At 41.3% G+C, this 17,798-nt stretch overlaps 4 non-coding genes across 4 annotated transcripts; all 4 read right to left on the minus strand.

The window, feature by feature from the left end:
- Positions 1-2,074: 2,074 nt before the first annotated feature.
- LOC132647343 (small nucleolar RNA SNORD109A) lies at positions 2,075-2,139 on the minus strand. The gene has a single exon (XR_009585711.1). It is a non-coding gene; the product is annotated as a small nucleolar RNA SNORD109A (small nucleolar RNA).
- Positions 2,140-5,689: 3,550 nt separating this feature from the next.
- LOC132647688 (small nucleolar RNA SNORD109A) lies at positions 5,690-5,754 on the minus strand. The gene has a single exon (XR_009586034.1). It is a non-coding gene; the product is annotated as a small nucleolar RNA SNORD109A (small nucleolar RNA).
- A 3,486-nt stretch (positions 5,755-9,240) lies between these two features.
- On the minus strand, positions 9,241-9,305 carry LOC132647893 (small nucleolar RNA SNORD109A). The gene has a single exon (XR_009586234.1). It is a non-coding gene; the product is annotated as a small nucleolar RNA SNORD109A (small nucleolar RNA).
- Positions 9,306-14,600: 5,295 nt separating this feature from the next.
- Positions 14,601-14,665, minus strand: LOC132647330 (small nucleolar RNA SNORD109A). The gene has a single exon (XR_009585698.1). It is a non-coding gene; the product is annotated as a small nucleolar RNA SNORD109A (small nucleolar RNA).
- Between the last annotated feature and the right edge of the window lie 3,133 nt (positions 14,666-17,798).

Raw genomic sequence — 17,798 nt, forward strand, 5'->3', positions numbered from 1 at the left:
ACACAGTAGGTAAATATTTAGTCAGCGGAGACTGCAGCCTGCCTACAAACAAAAGACACCATGGGAAGCAGCGTCACTGCTTACCTGTCCTGCCAGAAGGGAAGCACCTCTCCAAGTTTTAGCCTGCAACATAATAAGTATGAAGGTTATCAGAAAAGGAAATGCGTCTAGGCAACCTTGACTTTCTAAAGTGTCCCGACCTTCAAGTCTGCCAGCCGTTCAGTATTTCCCAGAACCAACTATTGAATTCATTTCCTCCCTTCCAATCCCCACAGATTTTAGCCACTGTGGCAAAAATTTCTCTTCTTCTGATGGCTTCCTCAAAAGCTGTCTGTGAGTGCATCTTTGCCAGTGCCAGCAGACACAGTGTGGACGCCTCTCAGTGGGCAGCAAGGAAGTTCAACAAAGCAAAGAAGAGGCACTGCCTATAGCATTGCAGTATGGTCATTCTTAACTCCTCCTCGTTTCTCAAAGTCAAAACGAACAAGTTGCACAGTGGTGAAAGTCAGTAAGCCCTATGGTATCTTTGAGATTTCAGGGTGTCATTGAAATTTATGCTCTGTGCATGGAATTCTTTCCTTGTTTATCCAAGAGTATTCCATAATTGACTTTAGATTTCTTCCCTGCCATGCAACCTCATCTTGGAAGAGAGGGGAATCCAAAGGTGCCTTTTTGTCTACATGTATGTTACCATGTCTCGATTCATGGAACTCAAGTCTTCCACTTGGAAGTGCGTTGGAATCATGTACCATGCTTCAGGTTAAATCTGATGAAAAGAAGATGTTTTGTACGCACTAACTGACTAGCCTGTGGTCAAATACTCATGGGTTGCTTTTTAATAGAGTATGCTGTACTGCACATCTGAGATTACATGATGTCCTTGATTGGATATTCAAGTTTCAACCATGGTTGTAGAAATTGTGTATCCAGCAAGAGTTACCAAGAGTCCTATCCTCCTGCTTCCTAAAAGTCTGTTAGTAGTAAGATATATATATATATATATATATATATATATATATATATATATATATATCTGTGTGTGTGTGTGTGTAAGTTCTGAATTAATTATGTTCATCATGAGGATATTAAGAAGATTCAGTGTGTGGTTCGTTCTTGTTTCATTGGAGAGTTAGCGTGTCTGCTCCATTATCAGGACTGTGGGTCTACCAGCTAGCAACATGTTCTTTAGAAATATCTTTCCTTGTTTTTTAAAGGAATAGTTGTTTTTATAGATCTTGGGTAACACGGAAATTTTGTTAGAAGAGATGATGTGCATCTGTGTGAGAGCTGCAATAAGAGGAAGAATGTATGCAGGTGGAAAACAGAAACAACAACAAGAAATAACAGAAAGCAAAGCCCAATTGTCATTTCCATGATGGATCAACTGAGATGGTTTCCATGCGAGAGAGAGAGTTAGGTAAACACAACATGCTCTGGAAGATTTTGGCAGCTAAGACATATTTGAAGAACACCAATAAAACTAGGGAATGTCTCAAACAGGTGCCCTGGCTTATCACCTAGCCTTTGTTATCTAGAATTTACCCAGCCTCCAACAGGAAAGACCATTTCAATTTTCCCTCTATCTAAATTGAATGATCCTGGAATTATTTGTTATACGTCAGCCTTTACACAACTTTGGGTAAAGGGCGAGGGCAGTCATTGTCCTCCAATATTCTTGGGACTACTGGCATGAGCCATAAAATCCGCTCCTGACACTTTACCACATATGTGCAAGGGTACATCGACCGAGACTAGGAATGAGTACCACGTTCGAATTCATCAGTTCTTAGATATTTTTTGAGTATATCATTTGCACCTACAGTTATCTCTACCTGATATATGTGCCTACTCCTATAGTAAAGCCTGTCTCCCTATCACTTGGAATCATTTCAATCTCTTTGAAAATAGAAAGCAATGAAGAATGTATCAAACCAAGTATGGGTACTGTTATGAGTCCTTTTTCAAAAAATCTCAGAATCTGATGCCAAACTGCACAGTTCTCATCCTCTCTGAAGAGGGAAGAGTGCCAGGCAGGTTCTGAAATCCTCATGGGTCTCACAAGGACCTCATATCTGGACCTCAGATCACATCTGCTCAAGTCAGTCAATGTCCTCAGATACCTGTTGTCATCATAGATCCAGAAAGGCCTTCGCTCAACACATGAGTTTTCACCTACCAAGTGAAACCCCAGAGAGCTAGACTCCTGGGACTTGACAAGGAAGTTCAAAACTGTGCAGGAGGCATGTAGCTAATTCTGTCAAAGGTTGTGGGGGAACACAGAGGACAGGATTTAAGAGCCTTTCCCCTTTGACACCATATGAGAAAACTAGAGGTCAAAACATTGCATTTGGTGGGTGTCACTGGCCCCAAATCGGGTAGCTGTGAATGTTCCCTGAACTTATGTACTTAATCTTTACAACAGAGATTTTGGTAAGAATAGAGAAAACATTCAAGTAAGCAAAATGACTTTGTTCCTATCTAGATAAGATTTTTTCAACATCCTAATTTGCGGTTTTGATTCTATGCTCTTCCTCTTAACCCTACTTTAGGATTCCTCCTCCTGTTCCTTTCTTCCATGTATGTTCCTCTCCATCTTACAGTGCCCAGTATTGAGCCTTCCAGTTGTCCTGCAATTGTCAATGCTCTGGAGGATTTTGTGATGTATGTCACATGACCACCAGCTCGTTCCATATTTCCTTGGACAACAAATTGGAACACACAAGCCAAGCTACATTTTGGTCCATATACATTTCCAGGTATCCCACAGGACATTGACAGGGACAGGAGCTGGGTTCTGTGTTCCTGATTCCTGAACCTGCTCTTCTTATCACCTCTCATGTCATGTTTCTTCAAATGAACTCAAATCCACCAAGTTTCCAAGATGAAAGAAGGCATTGCATTTAATACCAAAAATATTCTTCGTTTTGTTTTGTTTTGTTTTGATTTTTCCAACAATGGACAACTAGATTTCTGGCTCAACATAATCCATAATCATTTATAAAAAGAATAATTATGGTTCATTGTCAGCTCTGTTTGGGGCTGCGAAAACTTTATGGCCATTCACCTGAATTTTAGAGGGCAAGATTGCAAGTTTCCATGCTACTTACAAGGACGTGAAAACGCATGGGTGGCTCTCTTAGTATCCACGCCAGAGGATCAAGGATAGATGAAATTTGTGAGGGTTATTGTTCTGTGCTCTAGGGGTCTAGACTCCTAACACCCTATCATATTCCTTTGGGTTCCACACCTGTTAGGGCAGAAAGAAGAGTTTAATTCTTTGAGCTTGAATGTCCATAAGGGAAGGACCTGGGAGAAGGCTTTTCTTAGTACTTCTGGATATATTATTTAGAATTGGAAGCTTCAAGGGTAGCTACAAAAGAAAGTCACATAGTCCAATAACTTCACCCAACTAATGGTTTTCCAAATGCACCTCAACATACTAATGGTATTAGGTAGTATCCTTGTCACTTGCTTGGGTTGGGACTACCTAGCTAAGTCCCCTACAATGCCAGGGCCATAACAAGTGTTCCACCAGCAAGAGGCAAGATGAAGCCTAGGTTGTTTAGCCATAAGAGTGACGTCAAATGATTCTCATCTCTAGAGGTACACAGTAGGTAAATATTTAGTCAGCGGAGACTGCAGCCTGCCTACAAACAAAAGACACCATGGGAAGCAGCGTCACTGCTTACCTGTCCTGCCAGAAGGGAAACACCTCTCCAAGTTTTAGCCTGCAACATAATAAGTATGAAGGTTATCAGAAAAGGAAATGCGTCTAGGCAACCTTGACTTTCTAAAGTGTCCCGACCTTCAAGTCTGCCAGCCGTTCAGTATTTCCCAGAACCAACTATTGAATTCATTTCCTCCCTTCCAATCCCCTCAGATTTTAGCCACTGTGGCAAAAATTTCTCTTCTTCTGATGGCTTCCTCAAAAGCTGTCTGTGAGAGCATCTTTGCCAGTGCCAGCAGACACAGTGTGGACGCCTCTCAGTGGGCAGCAAGGAAGTTCAACAAAGCAAAGAAGAGGCACTGCCTATAGCATTGCAGTATGGTCATTCTTAACTCCTCCTCGTTTCTCAAAGTCAAAACGAACAAGTTGCACAGAGGTTAAAATCAGTAAGCCCTATGGTATCTTTGAGATTTCAGGGTGTCATTGAAATTTATGCTCTGTGCATGGAATTCTTTCCTTGTTTATCCAACAGAGTATTCCATAATTGACTTTAGATTTCTTCCATGCCATGCAACCTCATCTTGGAAGAGAGGGGAATCCAAAGGTGCCTTTTTGTCTACATGTATGTTACCATGTCTCGATTCATGGAACTGAAGTCTTCCACTTGGAAGAGCGTTGGAATCATCTACCATGCTTCAGGTTAAATCTGATGAAAAGAAGATGTTTTGTACGCACTAACTGACTAGCCCGTGGTCAAATACACATGGGTTGCTTTTTTTCAAGTATGTTGTACTACACATCTGAGATTACATGATGTCCTTGATTGGATATTCAAACTTCAACCATGGCTTTAGAAATTGTGTATCCAGCAAGTGTTACCAAGAGTCCTATGCTCCAGCTTCGTAAAAGTCTGTTAGTAGTAAGATATATATATATATATATATATATATATATATATATATATATATATATATATATATATATACATGTATGTGTGTGTCAGTTCTGAATTAATTGTGTTCATCATGAGGATGTTAAGAAGATTCAGTGTGTGGTTCTTTCTTGTTTCATTGGAGAGTTAGCGCCTCTGATCCATTATCAGGATTGTAGATCTACCAGCTAGCAACATGTTCTTTAGAAATATCTTTCCTTGTTTCATGAAGGAATAGTTGTTTTCATAGATCTTGGGTAACACGCAAATTTTGTTAGAATAGATGATTTGCATCTGTGTGAGAGCGGCAATCAGAGGATGAATGTACCCAGGAGGAAAACAGAAACAACAACAACAAATAACAGAAAGCAAAGCCCAATTGTCATTTCTCATGATGGATCAACTGAGATGGTTTCCATGCGAGAGAGAGATAGGTAAACACAACATGCTCTGGAAGATTTTGGCAGCTAAGACATAAATGATGAACACCAATAAAACTAGGGAATGTCTCCAACAGGTGCCCTGGCTTCTCACCTAGCCATTATTATCTAGAATTTACCCAGCCTCCAACAGGAAAGACCATTTCAATTTTCCCTCTATATAAATTGAATGATCCTTTAATTATTAGTTATACGTCAGCCTTTACACAACTTTGGGTAAAGTGCGAGGGCAGTCCTTGTCCTCCAATATTCTTGGGACTACTGGCATGAGCCCTAACCTCCCCTCCTGACACTTTACCACATATGTGCAAGGGTACATCGCCAGAGACTCGGAATGAGCAGCACGTTCGAATTCATCAGTTCTTACATATTTTTTGAGTACGTCATTTGCACCTACAGTCATCTCTACCTGATATATGTCCCTACTCCTATAGTGAAGGTTGTCTCCCAATCACTTGGAATCATTTCTATCTCTTTGAAAATAGAAAGCAATGAAGATTGTATCAAACCAAGTATGGGTATTGTTATGAGACCTTTTTCGAAAAATCTCAGAATCTGATGCCATACTGCACAGTTCTCATCCTCTCTGAAGAGGGAAGAGTGCATGGCAGGCTCTGAAATCCTCATGGGTCTCACGAGGACCTCATATCTGGACCTCAGATTGCATCTGTTCAAGTCAGTCAACTTCCTCAGAGACCTGTTGTCATCATAGATCCAGAAAGGCCTTCGCTCAACACATGAGTTTTCACCTACCAAGTGAAACCCAGAGAGCTAGACTCCTGGGCCTTGACAAGGAAGTTCAAAACTGTGCAGGAGGCATGTAGATCATTCTGTCAAAGGTTCTGGGGAAACACAGAGGACAGGATTAAAGAGCCTTTCCCCTTTGACAAGATAGGAGAAAAATAGAGGTCAACACATTGCCTTTGGTGGGTGTCACTGGCCCCAAATCGGGTACCTGTGAATGTTCCCTGAACTTATGTATTTAATCGTTACAACAAAGATTTGGTAAGAATAGAGAAAACATTCAAGAAAGCAAAATGACTTTTTTTCCTATCTAGATAAGATTTTTTCAACATCCTAATTTGCGGTTTTGATTCTATGCTCTTCATGTTAACCCGCCTTTACACTTCCTCCTCCTGTTCCCTGTCTTCCATGTATGTTCCTCTCCATCTTACAGTGCCCAGTATTGAGCCTTCCAGTTGTCCTGCAATTGTCAATGCTCTGGAGGATTTTGTGATGTATGTCGCATGACCACCAGCTCCTTCCATATTTCCTTGGACAACAAAAAGCAACACACAGGCCAAGCTACATTTTGGTCCATATACATCACCAGGTATCCCACAGGACATTGACAGGGACAGGAGTTGGGTTCTGTGTGCCTGATTCCTGAACCTTCTCTTCGTATCACCTCTCATGTCATGTTTCTTCAAATGAACTCAACACCACCCAGTTTCCAAGATGAAGGAAGGCATTGCATTTAATACCAAAAATATTCTTAGTTTTGTTTTGTTTTGTTCTGACAATGGACAACTAGATTTCTGGCTCAACATAATCAATAATCATTTATAAAAAGAATAAATATGGTTCATTTTCAGCTCTGTTTGAGTTTTCGAAAACTTTATGGCAATACACCTGAATTTTAGAGGGCAAGATTGCATGTTTCCATGCTACTTACAAGGAAGTGAAAACGCATGGGTGGCTCTCTTAGTATCCACGCCAGAGGATCAAGGATAAATGAAATTTGTGAGGGTTATTGTTCTGTGCTCTAGGGGTCTAGACTCCTAACACCCTATCATCGTCCTTTGGGTTCCACACCTGTCAGGGCAGAAATAAGAGTTTAATTCTTTGAGCTTGAATGTCGATAAGGGAAGGAGCTGGGAGAAGGATTTTCTTAGTACTTCTGGATATATTATTTAGAATTGGAAGCTTCAATGGTAGCTTCAAAAGAAAGTCAAATATGCCAATAACTTCACCCAACTGTTGGTTTTCCAAATGCACCTCAAAATACTAATGGTATTAGGTAGTATCCTTGTTACTTGCTTGGGTTGGGACTACCTAGCTAAGTCCCCTACAATGCCAGGGGCATAGCAAGTGTTCCACCATCAAGAGGCAAGACGAAGCCTAGGTTGTTTAGCCATGAGAGGGACGTTAAATAATTCTCATCTCTTGTGGTACACAGTAGGTAAATATTTCGTCAGGCGAGAATGCAGCCTGCCGACAAACAAAAGACACAATGGGAAGCAGCGTCACTTACCTGTCCTGCCAGAAGGGAAGCACCTCTCAAAGTTTTAGCCTGCAACATAATAAGTATGAAGGTTATCAGAAAAGGAAATGCGTCTAGGCAACCATGACTTTCTAAAGTGTCCCGACCTTCAAGTCAGCCAGCAGTTCAGTCTTTCCCAGAACCAACTATTGAATTCATTTCCTCCCTTCCAATCCCCTCAGATTTTAGCCACTGTGGCAAGGATTTCTCTTCTTCTGATGACTTCCTCAGAAGCTGTCTGTGAGAGCATCTTTGCCAGTGCCAGCAGGCACATTGTGTATGCCTCTCAGTGGGCAACGAGGAAGTTGGACAAAGCAAAGAAGAAGCAGTGAGTATAGCATTGCAGTATGGTCATTCTTAACTCCTCCTTTCTCAAAGTCAAAACGACCAAGTTGCACAGAGGTGAAAGTCAGTAAGCCCAATGGTATCTTTGAGATTTCAGGGTGTCATTGAAATTTGTCCTCTGTGCATGGAATTCTCTCCTTGTTTATCCAACAGAGTGTTCCATAATTGACTTTAGATTTCTTCCCTGCCATGCTACCTCATCTTGGAAGAGAGAGGAATCCAAAGGTACCTTTTTGTCTACATGTATGTTACTATGTCTCGATTCATGGAACTCAAGTCTTCCACTTGGAAGAGCGTTGGAATCATCTACCATGCTTCAGGTTATATCTGATGAAAAGAAGATGTTTTCTACGCACTAACTGACTAGCCCGTGGTCAAATACACTGAGTTGCTTTTTATCGAGTATGTTGTACTACACATCTGAGATTACATGATGTCCTTGATTGGATATTCAAGCTTCAACCATGGCTTTAGAAATTGTGTATCCAGCAAGTGTTACCAAGAGTCCTATGCTACAGCTTCGTAAAAGTCTGTTAGTCGTAAGATATATATATATACATATATGTGTGTGTCATTTCTGAATTAATTGTGTTCATCATGAGGATGTTAAGAAGATTCAGTGTGTGGTTCTTTCTTGTTTCTTTGAAGAGTTAGCGCATCTGATCCATTATCAGGACTGTGGGTCTACCAGCTAGCAACATGTTCTTTAGAAATATCTTTCCTTGTTTCATAAAGGAATGGTTGTTTTCATAGATCTTGGGTAACACGCAAATTTTGTTAGAATAGATGATTTGCATCTGTGTGAGAGCGGCAATCAGAGGATGAATGTACCCAAGAGGAAAACAGAAACAACAACAACAAATAACAGAAAGCAAAGCCCAATTGTCATTTCTCATGATGGATCAACTGAGATGGTTTCCATGCGAGAGAGAGATAGGTAAACACAACATGCTCTGGAAGATTTTGGCAGCTAAGACATAAATGATGAACACCAATAAAACTAGGGAATGTCTCCAACAGGTGCCCTGGCTTCTCACCTAGCATTTATTATCTAGAATTTACCCAGCCTCCAGCAGGAAAGACCATTTCAATTTTCCCTCTATATAAATTGAATGATCCTTTAATTATTAGTTATACGTCAGCCTTTACACAACTTTGGGTAAAGTGCGAGGGCAGTCCTTGTCCTCCAATATTCTTGGGACTACTGGCATGAGCCCTAACCTCCCCTCCTGACACTTTACCACATATGTGCAAGGGTACATCGCCGGAGACTAGGAATGAGCAGCACGTTCGAATTCATCAGTTCTTACATATTTTTTGAGTACGTCATTTGCACCTACAGTCATCTCTACCTGATATATGTGCCTACTCCTATAGTAAAGGTTGTCTCCCTATCACTTGGAATCATTTCTATCTCTTTGAAAATAGAAAGCAATGAAGATTGTATCAAACCAAGTATGGGTACTGTTATGAGGCCTTTTTCGAAAAATCTCAGAATCTGATGCCATACTGCACAGTTCTCATCCTCTCTGAAGAGGGAAGAGTGCAAGGCAGGCTCTGAAATCCTCATGGTTCTCACGAGGACCTCATATCTGGACCTCAGATCGCATCTGTTCAAGTCAGTCAACGTCCTCAGAGACCTGTTGTCATCATAGATCCAGAAAGGCCTTCGCTCAACACATGAGTTTTCACCTACCAAGTGAAACCCAGAGAGCTAGACTCCTGGGCCTTGACAAGGAAGTTCAAAACTGTGCAGGAGGCATGTAGCTCATTCTGTCAAAGGTTCTGGGGAAACACAGAGGACAGGATTAAAGAGCCTTTCCCCTTTGACACCATATGAGAAAAATAGAGGTCAACACATTGCCTTTGGTGGGTGTCACTGGCCCCAAATCGGGTACCTGTGAATGTTCCCTGAACTTATGTATTTAATCTTTACAACAAAGATTTGGTAAGAATAGAGAAAACATTCAAGAAAGCAAAATGACTTTTTTTCCTATCTAGATAAGATTTTTTCAACATCCTAATTTGCGGTTTCGATTCTATGCTCCTCATGTTAACCCGCCTTTACACTTCCTCCTCCTGTTCCCTGTCTTCCATGTATGTTCCTCTCCATCTTTCAGTGCCCAGTATTGAGCCTTCCAGTTGTCCTGCAATTGTCAATGCTCTGGAGGATTTTGTGATGTATGTCGCATGACCACCAGCTCCTTCCATATTTCCTTGGACAACAAAAAGCAACACACAGGCCAAGCTACATTTTGGTCCATAAACATCACCAGGTATCCCACAGGACATTGATAGGGACAGGAGTTGGGTTCTGTGTGCCTGATTCCTGAACCTTCTCTTCGTATCACCTCTCATGTCATGTTTCTTCAAAGGAACTCAACACCACCCAGTTTCCAAGATGAAGGAAGGCATTGCATTTAATACCAAAAATATTCTTAGTTTTGTTTTGTTTTGTTCTGACAATGGACAACAAGATTTCTGGCTCAACATAATCCATAATCATTTATAAAAAGAATAAATATGGTTCATTGTCAGCTCTGTTTGGGTTTTTGAAAACTTTATGGCAATTCACCTGAATTTTAGAGGGCAAGATTTCATGTTTCCATGCTACTTACAAGGAAGTGAAAACGCATGGGTTGCTCTCTTAGTATCCACGCCAGAGGATCAATGATAGATGAAATTTGTGAGGGTTATTGTTCTGTGCTCTAGGGGTCTAGACTCCTAACACCCTATCATCTTCCTTTGGGTTCCACACCTGTCAGGGCAGAAATAAAAGTTTAATTCTTTGAGCTTGAACGTCGATAAGGGAAGGAGCTGGGAGAAGGCTTTTCTTACTACTTCTGGATATATTATTTAGAATTGGAAGCTTCAATGGTAGCTTCAAAAGAAAGTCAAATATTCCAATAACTTCACCCAACTGTTGGTTTTCCAAATGCACCTCAAAATACTAATGGTATTAGTTAGTATCCTTGTCACTTGCTTGGGTTTGGTCTACCTAGCTAAGTCCCCTACAATGCCAGGGCCATAGCAAGTGTTCCACCATCAATAGGCAAGACGAAGCCTAGGTTGTTTAGCCATGAGAGGGACGTTAAATAATTCTCATCTCTTGTGGTACACAGTAGGTAAATATTTAGTCAGGCGAGAATGCAGCCTGCCTACAAACAAAAGACACAATGGGAAGCAGCGTCACTTACCTGTCCTGCCAGAAGGGAAGCACCTCTCCAAGTTTTAGCCTGCAACATAATAAGTATGAAGGTTATCAGAAAAGGAAATGCGTCTAGGCAACCTTGACTTTCTAAAGTGTCCCGACCTTCAAGTCTGCCAGCACTTCAGTCTTTCCCAGAACCAACTATTGAATTCATTTCCTCCCTTCCAATCCCCTCAGATTTTAGCCACTGTGGCAAGGATTTCTCTTCTTCTGATGACTTCCTCAGAAGCTGTCTGTGAGAGCATCTTTGCCAGTGCCAGCAGACACAGTGTGGACGCCTCTCAGTGGGCAGCAGGGAAGTTGGACAAAGCAAAGAAGAGGCACTGCCTATAGCATTGCAGTATGGTCATTCTTTTTTTTTTTTTTTTCAATGCTGTTTATTCAGGAACATTGAAGAATCCTCGGGCCCTGGGGAAAGTCAGCCCACAGCTTAAATAGCCTCTGGGTAGCCAACCCAGGCGTGCCACGGGGGCAATGCAGATAGGTCCACATACATGGAAGCAAGCCAGATCCTCGGCCTTAGCCAAATGTGGAGTTGTTCGTGACAGAGAGCACTCACCATCAGGAAGGTGAAAGGCGGAAACCAGCTCCATCTTTAAGGCATAGCATTCCGCAGCTCTCTACAGTTCCCCCTTTTTGTTTTAGACGCATCAGGCAAGAGTAGAGGTCTGATCTCTGATATTAGAAATAAATTGGGACTTTGTACAGATGTTCATTTAGGTGTCATCCACCCAAAGAGCATCAGACCCGTCCGATACCTTTTTCTCAGAGGCGGGACCTGGGGCATCAACCTGCATCCAATCAGACATGGTCTTCTCTGGGTCCAAAGCGGCTGACCCTGAGTGCAGTGCTTAGCCTCGCATCCTGAGCTTATCATTTTAGCTTTTTCTGGTATCCAACCATGCTTGGGGGAATGTCCTGCTTCATGGCTGTAAAGGCCTGAATGATCATGGCTGCAACACACTGTTGTGAGACTCTAATCTTGCATATATACCACAGGCAAACCAAGGAGACCAACACCAGAAGGCCTGCTAACACTCCCATGCCCGCCCATTCCTTCAGATGGTTCATTGCTGCAGCAATCCATGTTGATAATCCTGTGGCTAGTCCTGCGTCCACTCTGGTAGAATTTACTGTGACAATGGCCACTCTCAGCTGCTCCATCGTAGTATCGAATTCTCCAGTCCAATTATCTAAAATATAGCTCGACAATTGTTTAGACAGATTTGCAGCACAGGAAAAATTCTCATGTTGTATGCTAGTGACACAAAGTCCAGCATACTTTCATTGACAGCCAGGTTGAGCGATTTGCCATAGGGTATCTATTTGCTCCTACAAGAGGTCAATCCTCTGATTGAACACCATCAAGCTTCCTTTTAGTTGAGCATTAATTCCTTTATGTACAACAAAGGCATGAGCTACATTGGCTTAATGATTATTCAGGGTCTGAACTGACAGACTACAATAAGAAAGGAGAGGAGATCCTCCCCTATTAGTGGACTTGGGGAGTGGCATGCAAGCAGAGGGAGGAGGGAGGGTGGGATTGGGAGGAGAGGAGGGAGGGGCTAATGGGGGGATGCAGAATGAATAAAGTGTAATTGATGAAAAATTTAAGAAAAAAGGAAAAAAAATAATTTAATAACCTTAAATGAATTTCAAAATTGGAGGAAAACATGGAGTTAGTCAATTGGCATGGAGCACGTCTCGCCCCTGGGGGCAATGGTCTCCTGAACTTACTCAGACCTCGGACACCACCACTGCTAGTTCTAGAACTGACGCAGGATGTTCCAACGAGGGGTTAAGGCTTCTCATAATATTTCCTATAAGCCCACACCTGTTTGTCTATATCCCCCATTTTTATTCATTATTAGCCAGATAGAGTCAAGTAATTGTGCTAATGATACTTGCTTTTTTGCCCAATGCTGGAATGCTAGTAAATTTAGGTATGCCCTGGTTACTCGCATGCCTCGCTGGGTGCCTGTGCCCATTGATGCCCCTCACGCTATGACTCTCTTCAGACAGAAAAGGGATCTTGGAACTACAGCCACCATTGTTACTACCATCTCATTGACAGCTGTTGGAGCTACCACCAGGGCATTAGCCATGAGTCATACTGTACAGTATGGTCATTCTTAACTCCTGGTTTCTCAAAGTCAAAATGAACAAGTTGCACAGAGGTGAAAGTCAGTAAGCCCTATGGTATCTTTGAGATTTCAGGGTGTCATTGAAATTTGTCCTCTGTGCATGGAATTCTCTCATGTTTATCCAACAGAGTGTTCCATAATTGACTTTAGATTTCTTCCCTGCCATGCAACCTCATCTTGGAAGAGAGGGGATTCCAAAGGTGCCTTTTTGTCTATATGTATGTTACCATGTATCGATTCATGGAACTCAAGTATTCCACTTGGAAGAGAGTTGGAATCATCTACCATGCTTCAGGTTAAATCTGATGAAAAGAAGATGTTTTCTACTCACTAACTGACTAGCCCGTGGTCAAATACTCATGGGTTGCTTTTTATCGAGTATGTTGTACTACAAATCTGAGATTACATGATGTCCTTGATTGGATATTCAAGCGTCAACCATGGCTTTAGAAATTGTGTATCCAGCAAGTGTTACCAAAAGTCCTATGCTCCTGCTTCCTAAAAGTCTGTTAGTAGTAAGATATATATATGTATATATATATATATTTATATATATATGTGTGTGTGTGTGTGTGTCAGTTCTGAATTAATTGTGTTCATCATGAGGATATTAAGAAGATTCAGTGTGTGGTTCTTTCTTGTTTCATTGGAGAGTTAGTGTGTCTGCTCCATTATCAGGACTGTGGGTCTACCAGCTAGCAACATGTTCTATAGACGTATCTTTCCTTTGTTTTTTAAAGGAATAGTTGTTTTCATAGATATTGGGTAACACGCAAATTTTGTTAAAAGAGATGATTTGCATCTGTGTGAGTGCAGCAATAAGAGGATGAATGTACCAAGGAGGAAAATAGAAACAAAAACAACGAATAACAGAAAGCAAAGCCCAATTGTCATTTCTCATGATGGATCAACTGAGAGGGTTTCCATGCGAGAGAGAGATAGGTAAACACAACATGCTCTGGAATATTTTGGCAGCTAAGACATACTTGATGAACACCAATAAAACTAGGGAATGTCTCAAACAGGTGCCCTGGCTTATCACCTAGCCATTATTATCTAGAATTTACCCAGGCTCCAACAGGAAAGATCATTTCAAATTTCCCTCTATATAAATTGAATGGTCCTGGAATTATTTGTTATACGTCAGCCTTTACACAACTTTGGGTAAATGGCGAGGGCAGTTATTGTCCTCCAATATTCTTGGGACTACTGGCATGATCCATAACATCCCCTCCTGACATTTTACTACATATGTGCAAGGGTACATCGACCGAGACTAGGAATGAGCAGCACGTTCGAATTCATCAGTTCCTAGATAGTTTTTGAGTACGTCATTTGCACCTACAGTCATCTCTACCTGATATATGTACCTACTCCTATAGTAAAGGCTCTCTCCCTATCACTTGAAATCATTTCAATCTCTTGGAAAATAGAACGCAATGAAGAATGTATCAAACCATGTATGGGTACTGTTATGAGGCCTTTTTCGAAAAATCTCAGAATCTGATGCCAAACTGCACAGTTCTCATCCTCTCTGAAGAGGGAAGAGTGCCAGGCAGACTCTGAAATCCTCATGGGTCTCACACGGACCTCATATCTGGACCTCATATCGCATCTGTTCTAGTCAGTCAACGTCCTCAGATACCTGTTGTCATCATAGATCCAGAAAGGCCTTTGATAAACACATGAGTTTTCACCTACCAAAAGAAACCCCAGAGAGCTAGACTCCTGGGCCTTGACAAGGAAGTTCAAAACTGAGCAGGAGGCATGTAGCTCATTCTATCAAAGGTGGTGGGGAAACACAGAGGACAGGATTAAAGAGCCTTTCCCCTTTGACCCCATATGAGAAAAATAGAGGTCAAAACATTGCATTCGGTGGGTGTCACTGCCCCCAAATCGGGTGCCTCTCAATGTTCCCTGAACTTCTGTACTTAACCTTTACAACAGAGATTTTGGCAAGAATAGAGAAAACATTCAAGTAAGCAAAATGACTTTGTTCCTATCTAGATAAGATTTTTTCAACATCCTAATTTGCGGTTTTGATTCTATTCTCTTCCTCTTTACCCTCCTTTAGGATTCTTCCTCCTGTTCCCTGTCTTCCATGTATGTTCCTCTCTATCTTTCAGTGCCCAGTATTGAGCCTTCCAGTTGTCCTGCAATTGTCAATGCTCTGGAGGATTTTGTGATGTATGTCACATGACCACCAGCTCGTTCCATATTTCCTTGGACACAAACTGGAACAAAGAAACCAAGCTACATTTTGATCCATATATATCACCAGGTATCCCAAAGGACATTGACAGGGACAGGAGTTGGATTCTGTGTGCCTGATTCCTGAACCTGCTCTTCTTATCACCTCTCATGTCATGTTTCTTCAAATGAACTCAAAACCACCCAGTTTCCAAGATGAAGGAAGGCATTGCCTTTAATACCAAAAATATTCTTAGTTTTGTTTTGTTTTGTTTTTTTCTGACAATGGAAAACTAGATTTCTGGCTCAACATAATCCATAATCATTTATAAAAAGAATAATTATGGTTCATTATCAGCTCTGTTTGGGGCTACGAAAACTTTACGGCAATTCACCTGAATTTTGGAGGGCAGATTGCAAGTTTCCATGCTACTTACAAGGACTTGAAAATACATTGGTCGCTCTCTTAGTATCCACGCCAGAGGAACAAGGATAGATGAAATTTGTGAGGGTTATTGTTCTGTGCTCTAGGGGGCTAGACTCCTAACACCCTATCATCTTCCTTTGAGTTCCAACCTGCCAGAGCAGAAATAAGAGTTTAATTCTTTGAGCTTGAATGTCGATAAGGGAAGGAGCTGGGAAAAGACTTTTCTTAGTATTTCTGGATATATTATTTAGAATTGGAAGCTTCAATGGTAGCTTCAAAAGAAAGTCAAATATGCCAATAACTTCACCCAACTGTTGGTTTTCCAAATGCACCTCAACATGCTAATGGTAATAGGTAGTATCCTTGCTTGGGTTGGGACTACCTAGCTAAGTCCCCTACAATGCAAAGGCCATAACAAGTGTTCCACCAGCAAGAGGCAAGATGAAGCCTAGGTTGTTTAGCCATAAGCGGGAAGTCAAATGATTCTCATCTCTAGAGGTACACAGTAGGTAAATATTTAGTCAGCCGAGACTGCAGCCTGCCTACAAACAAAAGACACCATGGGAAGCAGCGTCACTGCTTACCTGTCCTGCCAGAAGGGAAGCACCTCTCCAAGTTTTAACCTGCAACATAATAAGTATGAAGGTTATCAGAAAAGGAAATGCGTCTAGGCAACCTTGACTTTCTAAAGTTTCCCGACCTTCAAGTCTGCCAGCCGTTCAGTATTTCCCAGAACCAACTATTGAATTCATTTCCTCCCTTCCAATCCCCTCAGATTTTAGCCACTGTGGCAAAAATTTCTCTTCTTCTGATGGCTTCCTCAAAAGCTGTCTGTGAGAGCATCTTTGCGAGTGCCAGCAGACACAGTATGGATGCCTCTCAGTGGGCAGCAAGGAAGTTCAACAAAGCAAAGAAGAGGCACTGCCTATAGCATTGCAGTATGGTCATTCTTAACTCCTCCTCGTTTCTCAAAGTCAAAACGAACAAGTTGCACAGAGGTGAAAGTCAGTAAGCCCTATGGTATCTTTGAGATTTCAGGGTGTCATTGAAATTTATCCTCTGTGCATGGAATTCTTTCATTGTTTATCCAACAGAGTATTCCATAATTTACTATAGATTTCTTCCATGCCATGCAACCTCATCTTGGATGAGAGGGGAATCCAAAGGTGCCTTTTTGTCTACATGTATGTTACCATGTCTCGATTCACGGAACTCAAGTCTTCCACTTGGAAGAGCGTTGGAATCATCTACCATGCTTCAGGTTAAATCTGATGAAAAGAAGATGTTTTGTATGCACTAACTGACTAGCCTGTGGTCAAATACTCATGGGTTGCTTTTTAATAGAATATGTTGTACTACACATCTGAGATTACATGATTTCCTTGATTGGATATTCAAGTTTCAACCATGGTTGTAGAAATTGTGTATCCAGCAAGAGTTACCAAGAGTCCTATCCTCCTGCTTCCTAAAAGTCTGTTAGTAGTAATATATATATATATATATATATATCTGTGTGTGTGTGTGTGTGTGTCAGTTCTGAATTAATTATGTTCATCATGAGGATATTAAGAAGATTCAGTGTGTAGTTCTTTCTTGTTTCATTGGAGAGTTAGCGTGTCTGCTCCATTATCAGGACCGTGGGTCTACCAGCTAGCAACATGTTCTTTAGAAATATCTTTCCTTGTTTTTTAAAGGAATAGTTGTTTTCATAGATCTTGGGTAACACGCAAATTTTGTTAGAAGAGATGATGTGCATCTGTGTGAGAGCTGCAATAAGAGGAAGAATGTACACAGGTGGAAAACAGAAACAACAACAAGAAATAACAGAAAGCAAAGCCCAATTGTCATTTCCATGATGGATCAACTGAGATGGTTTCCATGCGAGAGAGAGAGATAGGTAAACACAACATGCTCTGGAAGATTTTGGCAGCTAAGACAGAATTGAAGAACAACAATAAAACTATTGAATGTCTCAAACAGGTGCCCTGGCTTATCACCTAGCCATTATTATCTAGAATTTACCAAGCCTCAAACAGGAAAGACCATTTCAATTTTCCCTCTATCTAAATTAAATGATCCTGGAATTATTTGTTATACGTCAGCCTTTACACAACTTTGGGTAAAGGGCGAGGGCAGTCATTGTCCTCCAATATTCTTGGGACTACTGGCATGAGCCATAA

The sequence above is a fragment of the Meriones unguiculatus genome, chromosome 14, assembly GCF_030254825.1.
Source record: "Meriones unguiculatus strain TT.TT164.6M chromosome 14, Bangor_MerUng_6.1, whole genome shotgun sequence".
Classification (NCBI taxonomy): Eukaryota; Metazoa; Chordata; class Mammalia; order Rodentia; family Muridae; genus Meriones; species Meriones unguiculatus.